Source organism: Triticum urartu, chromosome 4A, assembly GCF_056163025.1.
Source record: "Triticum urartu cultivar PI428250 chromosome 4A, HENAU_Tu73, whole genome shotgun sequence".
In the NCBI taxonomy this organism is placed as follows: domain Eukaryota; kingdom Viridiplantae; phylum Streptophyta; class Magnoliopsida; order Poales; family Poaceae; genus Triticum; species Triticum urartu.
In genome coordinates this window covers 263,211,520-263,220,147 of record NC_141876.1, presented here as the reverse complement: position 1 = coordinate 263,220,147, position 8,628 = coordinate 263,211,520, and the positions used below count along the sequence as shown (strand labels likewise).

Sequence of the window (8,628 nt, the reverse complement as noted above, 5' to 3'; positions counted from 1 at the left end):
TCTATTCGATGTAATCTTCTTTTGCGGTGTGTTTGTTGAGACCGATGAATTGTGGGTTTATGATCAAGTTTATCTATGAACAATATTCGAATATTCTCTGAATTCTTTTATGTATGATTGGTTATATTTTCAAGTCTCTTCGAATTATCAGTTTGATTTGGCCTACTAGATTGATCTTTCTTGCAATGGGAGCAGTTCTTAGCTTTGGGTTCAATCTTGCGGTGTCCTTTCCCAGTGATAGTAGGGGCAGCAAGGCACGTATTGTATTGTTACCATCGAGTATAACAAGATGGGGTTATTTCATATTGCATGAGTTTATCCCTCTACATCATGTCATCTTGCTTAAAGCGTTTCTCTGTTCCCTTGAACTTAATACTCTAGATGCATGCTGGATAGCGGTCGATGTGTGGATTAATAGTAGTAGATGCAGGCAGGAGTCGGTCTACTTGTCTCGGACGTGATGCCTATATACATGATCATACCGATATTCTCATAACTATGCTCAATTCTGTCAATTGCTCAACAGTAATTTGTTTACCCGCCGTGAATACTTATGCTCTTGGGAGAAGCCACTAGTGAAACCTATGCCCCCCGGGTCTATCTTCCATCATATTAATCTTCCAATACTTAGTTATTTTTATTGCCTTTTATTTTACTTTGCATCTTTATCATAAAAATACCAAAAATATTATCTTATCATATCTACTAGATCTCACTCTCGTAAGTGACCGTGTAGGGATTGACAACCCCTTATCGCGTTGGTTGCGAGGATTTATTTGTTTGTGTAGGTACAAGGGACTCATGCGTGGCCTCTGATGACCCACAAGTATAGGGGATATCGTAGTCCTTTCGATAAGTAATAGTGTCGAACCCAACGAGGAGCAGAAGGAAATGATAAGCGGTTTTCAGCAAGGTATTCTCTACAAGTACTGAAATAAGTGGTAATAGATAGTTTTGTGATAAGATAGATTGTAATGAGCAACAAGTAACAAAAGTAAATAAAGTGCAGCAAGGTGGCCCAATCCTTTTTGTTGCAAAGGACAAACCGGAACAAACTCTTATAATAGGAAAAGCGCTCCCAAGGACACATGGGAATATCGTCAAGCTAGTTTTCATCACGTTCATATGATTCTCGTTCGATACTTTGATAATTTGATATGTGGGTGGACCGGTGCTTGGGTGCTGTTCTTACTTGAACAAGCATCCCACTTATGATTAACCTCTATTGCAAGCATCCGCGACTACAACAAAAGTATTAAGGTAAACCTAACCATAGCATGAAACCTGTGGATCCAAATCAGCCCCTTACGAAGCAACGCATAAACTAGGGTTTAAGCATCTGTCACTCTAGCAACCCATCATCTACTTAGTACTTCCCAATGCCTTCTTCTAGGCCCAAATAATGGTGAAGTGTTATGTAGTCGACGTTCACATAACACCACTAGAGGCTAGACAACATACATCTTATCAAAATATCAAACGAATACCAAATTCACATAACTACTCATAGCAAGACTTCTCCCTTGTCCTCAGGAACAAATGTAATTACTCACAAAGCATATTCATGTTCATAACCAGAGGGGTAATAATATGCATATAGGATCTGAACATATGATCTTCCACCAAATAAACCAACTAGCATCAACTACAAGGAGTAATCAACACTACTAGCAACCTACTAGCACCAATCCCGGACTTTGGAACAAGAATTGGATACAAGAGATGAACTAGGGTTTGGAGATGAGATGGTGCTGGTGAAGATGTTGATGGAGATTGCCCTCTCCCAATGATAGGAGCATTGGTGATGACGATGGTGATGATTTCCCCCTCCCGGAGGGAAGTATCCCCGGCAGAACAGCTCTGCCGAAGCTCTAGATTGGTTCCACCAAGGTTCCGCCTCGTGGCGGCGGAGTCTCGTCCCAAAAAGTTCCTTCTGATTTTTTTCTCATCAAAAGACTTCATATAGGAGAAGATGGACGTCGGAGAGCCACTAGGGGGCCCACGAGGTAGGGGGCGCGCCCTAGGGGGGGCGCGCCCCCACCCTCGTGAGAAAGGTGTGGGCCCCCTGGCCTTCATCTTTGGCGAGGATTTTTCTTTATTTATTTTAAGATGTTCCGTGAAGTTTTAGGACTTTTGGAGTTGCGCAGAATAGGTCTCTAATATTTGCTCCTGTTCCAGCCTAGAATTCCAGCTGCCGGCATTCTCCCTCCTTATGTAAACCTTGTAAAATAAGAGAGATTAGCCATAAGTATTGTGACATAAAGTGAAATAGCAGTCCATAATGCAATAAATATCGACTAGCAAAAATGCCCGTGCGTTGCAACAGGGAGAAGAAATCACATATCGTTAGCCCAATAAGTATGAGTCGTGACCCATAGATCCATGTTATGTATTTTAACATGGAGCGCCACCTGTGTTGCCGCTTATTTTTCTTCTGGCCCTTGCCGATAGTGCTCGTGGTGTCCACCCAATCACAACACATCTGGACATGGTCAATCCCAAGCTCGGCTACCACATGCCCCACTCACCCTGCTCCTCCATGTTTGACAAGTCTTTAGAAAGTTTTTAGAGGGATGACTACATCTACCACGTGCCAACATAGAGCGACAGCCAAAAGCTTGTCACATGATGAAGAAATGACATGAACAAACCATGCATATTATTTTCCCTTTCTATAGAAACTCATAGTGCACTTTTCATAGTAAAAGCAAAAAGGGAAATACATGAAACCAACGGCTAGCAAATAAAATACTTACATGGTTTCAATGAAAAATCATCATATGTAGAATCAAAGAAAGTTGAACTATCATATAAAGTAAATGAGTCTGTGTGTTGCAACAGGCATGCATATTTATGGTCCAATACCAATTTTGTGTAACATATATCTTAAAGATGCATATTCTATGGTTCAATACCAATTTTTTGTATCGGATGTTTTTATTAGGACTCTTATTATGTACATCAGGCATCATTGTCTACCTTTTTTACTGTTGAGTTACTCCTTCCTCCACCCCACATCTCCGTCTCTCTGAGTTGTGCTTCATCTACTATATAGCTTTATGAGATAGCTTGAGCCACTCCTTTCAAAAGAAAATGTGAGAACCTCTTTGATGAGAACTCATTTACAACAATCCACTGACCCTTTAGAAATGTAAATATTTCCTCCTACCCTGTGTAGAGTATACAAAGTTCACACATGAAAAAAATGGGTTTCTGCATAAAAATATCAAATATATAACTGAAACATTCACGTAATCACGTTTACCAAATAACCATACAATAGAGAGGGGTTGATCGACTGTCTCTTCAACTAATAATTGACGGAAATCAGATGACAGAGAAATACATTCCCAAACTATGATTTTAGGCTTGGAATTATATTATTGTTCATCAGATAAAAGAACACGTTACATGATAATGAAAAATCACAATAAATTGATCCATATTCAGCTGCAAACTTGTGTGTGTGTACAACATAGCTTAAGAAAAGTTGGAAGAGCTCAATGTGACTAAACATGCTAGACATGGATTGGCATGGTGACTGAAGGAGAAATCTCCACTGATGTGAATACAACACCAACAAATGTTCCCATGTACTGCCAGTACTGGTGCGATAGCAGTGACCTCAAAGTGCTCTTGTTTCTTTCCTTGAAATTACGACTCCCGATAATTTAATTATTTATTTACTATAGCAAGTGAGCAGATTAGCAAAACATAGGGAGAACAACTCTATAATCTTATTTATGAAATAACCGGTAAAAATTTCCAGACCACAAAATTCAGATACAGGACACTGAGTGGATGAATACCCTAAAGGCTGACCATGGATTATAGTGAACAGTTAGCTCCTTGAAGTGCAGATCCTGCTGAGTTTAGCAACTGACCATGGATTGAGCAAATTTATTACCCTTTTTAATCTGCTTTAGCTTACCATTTATAATGAAGATAGTTCATTGGAATTTAACACAACATGGAAAATAAACTGAGCGAGAGTTTTTTCTCTAAAGAAGACCTGATGCCTTGAGCTCTGGAATGGTACCGCATAAATGTAGACGCAAATGTCAGGCATAAACTGGTTAGTCTTTCATCAAGGAATACTTGATAAAATCAGGCCATTTGCAAGTTGAAAACATACATGCAGAGCCGCACAAGTAGAAGCCCCATCGCCGGAATAATCTACCAACTTCTGTTTCACCTGGATCGGATTGGATTCTGTGTAGATCGCAACATACATGCAGAGCCACACAAGTAGAAGCCCCGTCGCCGGAATAATCTACCAACTTCTGTTTCACCTGGATCGGATTGGATTCTGTGTAGATCGCATTTTACTGAATAATCCCCACGAAATCAAATGGACCGTGGACCCTGGCCGACTCTTTGGATGTCAACGTCGGCGGCTTGGAGCAACATGTACACTTGTTCTTAAGTGCAGATCATACATTAGATACACCTGTTTCTTCATATTGATTTTTCTAAACAGAGGTAAGAGTTTGACCTGAAAATTAGACTGTACCTCAATCCGTTGTATGCATAACATCAAACAGGTTGTTGTCAGATGCTCATGAACAGGGTTCACGGTGTACAAAATATGGATTGTTAGTGAAAACTGAAAGCGCTAAAGAAAGAATCAAGAATGTAGTTTGGCCGTTGAAAATCCATGTAAGTAGATGAGATGGGTGGGGGTGCATTGCTAGCAGCTAGTTTAGAATCGTCACTGCTTCTTGCTGCCTCCTACTGGATGCAAGCCACTACTCATGCGGTCCTGCCTCAAACACCTGCGCATGTAGCCAACAATCAGATACATAGGATAACAAATTAAGGGCAGAGAGCATGAGGATGACAAGAGAAGATGCATCATTTAGCGAGTGCCATCCGCAGGTCGCACACACCAGGCTGTCAGTCCAACGCCCCACATCAAGCTTAGTCGGGAGGAGCAGGACGCCCCCTTCCAGCCGGCGGCCAATCAACCATGGGTTGCAGCTGGGGCGCCGAGGGTGAGCTTGGCCGGTATCCATCCATCCGGCGGCCAAGCAGGCCTGGGTCTCAGCCGAGGCATCATGGTCAACGAAGCCATAAAGAACACGGCTATGGATGAGCGCTGGCGGGTGCAGGTGACGGTGGAGAGGAACGTGACCGTGGGAACGCCGGCACGGGCGGCGGTGGTGCGGATCCAGCCGTCCGAACGCATACGTGGCCAGCGATGCTGCTCCATCCATAGAGGGATTCGTCGGAGATTTGAAGAACCTCGATGCAAAGGGGTGGATCTGGACTGCGGTGGCCAGCGGTGGCGACGCATAGCGGAGGAGCGATGCACAACAGAGGGGCTGCGGACGACAGTTGCCGGTGGTGGCGACGCGCGGCGGAGGGGCGGGGGCCGGCTGCGGCGGCGTGTGGCAGGGGTTGGCGCCGTGTTGGAGCATGGAGATGCGCTCGAGGTGGAGATGGGAGGTAGGTTGTCGCCGTGTCGCGTGGGTTCTTTTTTTTTCTCTCACGTAGCGGTTCGTGTTGACTTGTTAGGAGGACTGCTGGTAGAATTACAAAAAACGTAAGGTCTTTTTTTAAAAACACCGTGACGGTGAACCCGGAGACTCAATCCGTGCTTTATTATTAGGGAGAGATATAAAAGCATGATGCAAAATGGACGTATCAGCCTCCTACTGGATTGATACCTTGGTTCTCAAAAACCGAGGGAAATACTTACGCTACTCTGCTGCATCACCCTTTCCTCTTCATGGGAAAACCAACGCAAGTGCTCAAGAGGTAGCAAGAAAGATTTCTGGTGCCGTTGCCGGGGAGGTCTACGCAAAAGTCAACATACCAAGTACCCATCACAACCCTTATCCCCCGCATTACATTATTTGCCATTTGCCTCTCGTTTTCCTCTCCCCCACTTCACCCTTGCCGTTTTATTCGCCCTCTCTCTCTCTACCCTCCCTCTCTTTCTCTATTTGCCTCTTGTTGCCCATTCCTCATTTGCTTGTGTGTTGGATTGCTTGCTTGTCATGATGGCTCAAGATAACCCTAAATTGTGTGACTTTACCAATACCAACAACAATGATTTTATTAGCACTCCGATTGCTCCTCTTACCGATGTTGAATCTTGTGAAATTAATGCTGCCTTGCTGAATCTTGTCATGAAAAATCCGTTTTCCAGCCTTCCTAGTGAAGATGCTGCTACCCTTCTAAATAGCTTCGTTGATTTGTGTAATATGCAAAAGAAGAAAGATGTGGATAATGATATTGTTAAATTGAAGCTATTTCCTTTTTCGCTTAGAGATCGTGCTAAAGCTTGGTTTTCGTCTTTGCCGAAAAATAGTATTGATTCGTGGAATAAGTGCAAAGATGCTTTCATCTCTAAGTATTTTCCTCCCGCTAAGATCATCTCTCTTAGAAACGATATTATGAATTTTAAGAAACTTGATGATGAACATGTTGCACAAGCTTCGGAGAGGATGAAATTAATGATACGTAATTTCCCTACGCATGGTTTGAATTTGTGGATGATTATACAATTTTTTATGCCGGATTGAATTTTTCTTCTAGAAATCTTTTAGATTTGGCCGCGGGAGGCACTTTTATGGAAATCACTTTAGGAGAAGCTACTAAACTCCTAGATAATATTATGGTTAATTATTCTCAATGGCACACTGAAAGATCTACTAATAAGAAAGTGCATGCGATAGAAGAAGTTAATGTTTTGAGTGTTAAGATGGATGAACTTATGAAATTATTTTCTAATAAAAGTGTTTCTTCCGATCCTAATGATATCCCTTTATCTACTTTTTTGAGAATAATAACGAATCTATGGATGTGAATTTTGTTGGTAGGAACAATTTTGGTAACAACGCATATAGAGGAAACTTTAACCCTAGGCCGTATCCTAGTAATTACTCTAATAATTATGGTAATTCCTACAACAATTCTTATGGAAATTATAATAAGACACCCTCTTATTTTGAATCTAATATTAAATAATTTATTGCTTCGGAAAAGAATTTCAATGCTTTGATTGAAGAAAAATTTCTTAAGATTGATGAGTTGGCTAGGAACGTTGATAGAATTTCTCTTGATGTTGATTCTTTGAAACTTAGATCTATTCCACCTAAGCATGATATCAATGAGTCTCTCAAATCCATGAGAATTTCCATTGATGAGTGCAAAGAAAGAACCGCTAGGATGCGTGCTAAGAAAGATTGTTTTATAAAAGCGTGTTCTTCTAGTTTCCATGATAATAAAGATGAAGATCTAAAAGTTATTAATGTCTCCCCTATTAAATTTTTGTTTTGCAATATGAATCTTGATAATAATGGGACTGAATATGATCCACCTTTACCTAGACGGCGTTCCAAAAATTCGGAGTCTTTAGATCTTGACGCTAAAATTGTTAAAAGTGGGATTAAAGAAGTCAAAACTTTAAATATTGATGAACCCACTATTTTGGATTTCAAGAAATTTAATTATGACAATTGCTCTTTGATAGATTGTATTTCCTTGTTGCAATCCGTGCTAAATTCTCCTCATGCTTATAGTCAAAATAAAGCTTTTACTAAACATATCATTGATGCTTTGATGCAATCTTATGAAGAAAAACTTGAGTTGGAAGTTTCTATCCCTATAAAACTTTATGATGAGTGGGAACCTACTATTAATAATTAAAATTAAAGATCATGAATACTATGCTTTGTGTGATTTGGGTGCTAGTGTTTCCACGATTCCATAGACTTTGTGTGATTTTTAGGTTTCCGTGATTTTGACGATTGCTCTATAAACTTGCACCTTCTAGATTCCACTATTAAGAAACCTATGGGAAGAATTAATGATATTCTTATTGTTGAAAATAGGAATTATGTGCCCGTAAAGTTTATTGTTCTTGACAAATATTGCATTCCTTCATGTCATATTATTCTTGGTAGACCTTTCCTTAGAACGATTGGTGCAATTATTGATATGAAGGAAGGGAATATTAGATTCCAATTTCCGTTAAGGAAAGGCATGGAACACTTCCCTAGAAACAAAATTAAATTACCTGATGAATCTATTACAAGATCCACTTATGGATTGCCTACCAAAGATGGCAACACCTAGATCTATCCTTGCTTTTTATGCCTAGCCAGGGGCGTTGAACGATAGCGCTTGTTGGGAGGCAACCCAATTTTATTTTTATTCCTTGCTTTTTGCTCCTGTTTAGTAATAAATAATTTATCTAGCCTCTGTTTTTGTTGTGGTTTTTTGTGTTTAATTACTGTTTGTGCCAAGTAGAACCGTTGGGAAGACTTGGGGAGAGTCTTGTTAATCTTGCTGTAAAAAAACAGAAACTTTAGCGCTCACGAGAACTGCTGCCATTTTTATTTGGAAAGTTCTATTTAGTTATTTATTTTTGCAGATTATAAATAGATAAATTACGCACGTCCAGCAATTTATTTTATAATTTTTGGGGTTCCAGATCTTGCGTTAGCTATAGATTACTACAGACTATTCTGTTTTTGACAGATTCTGTTTTTCATGTGTTGTTTGCTTATTTTGGTGAATCTATGGCTAGTAAAATAGTTTATAAACCTTATAGAAGTTGGAATACAGTAGGTTTAACACCAATATAAATAAATAATTAGTTCATTACAGTACCTTCAA

At 40.2% G+C, this 8,628-nt stretch overlaps 1 long non-coding RNA gene across 1 annotated transcript; it reads right to left on the bottom strand.

The window, feature by feature from the left end:
- Positions 1–1,501: 1,501 nt before the first annotated feature.
- LOC147975545 (uncharacterized) lies at positions 1,502–5,490 on the bottom strand. Its single transcript, XR_015600898.1, has 3 exons — positions 4,890–5,490; positions 2,980–4,775; positions 1,502–2,220 (listed from the first exon to the last, which is right to left on the bottom strand). It is a non-coding gene; the product is annotated as an uncharacterized LOC147975545 (long non-coding RNA).
- Between the last annotated feature and the right edge of the window lie 3,138 nt (positions 5,491–8,628).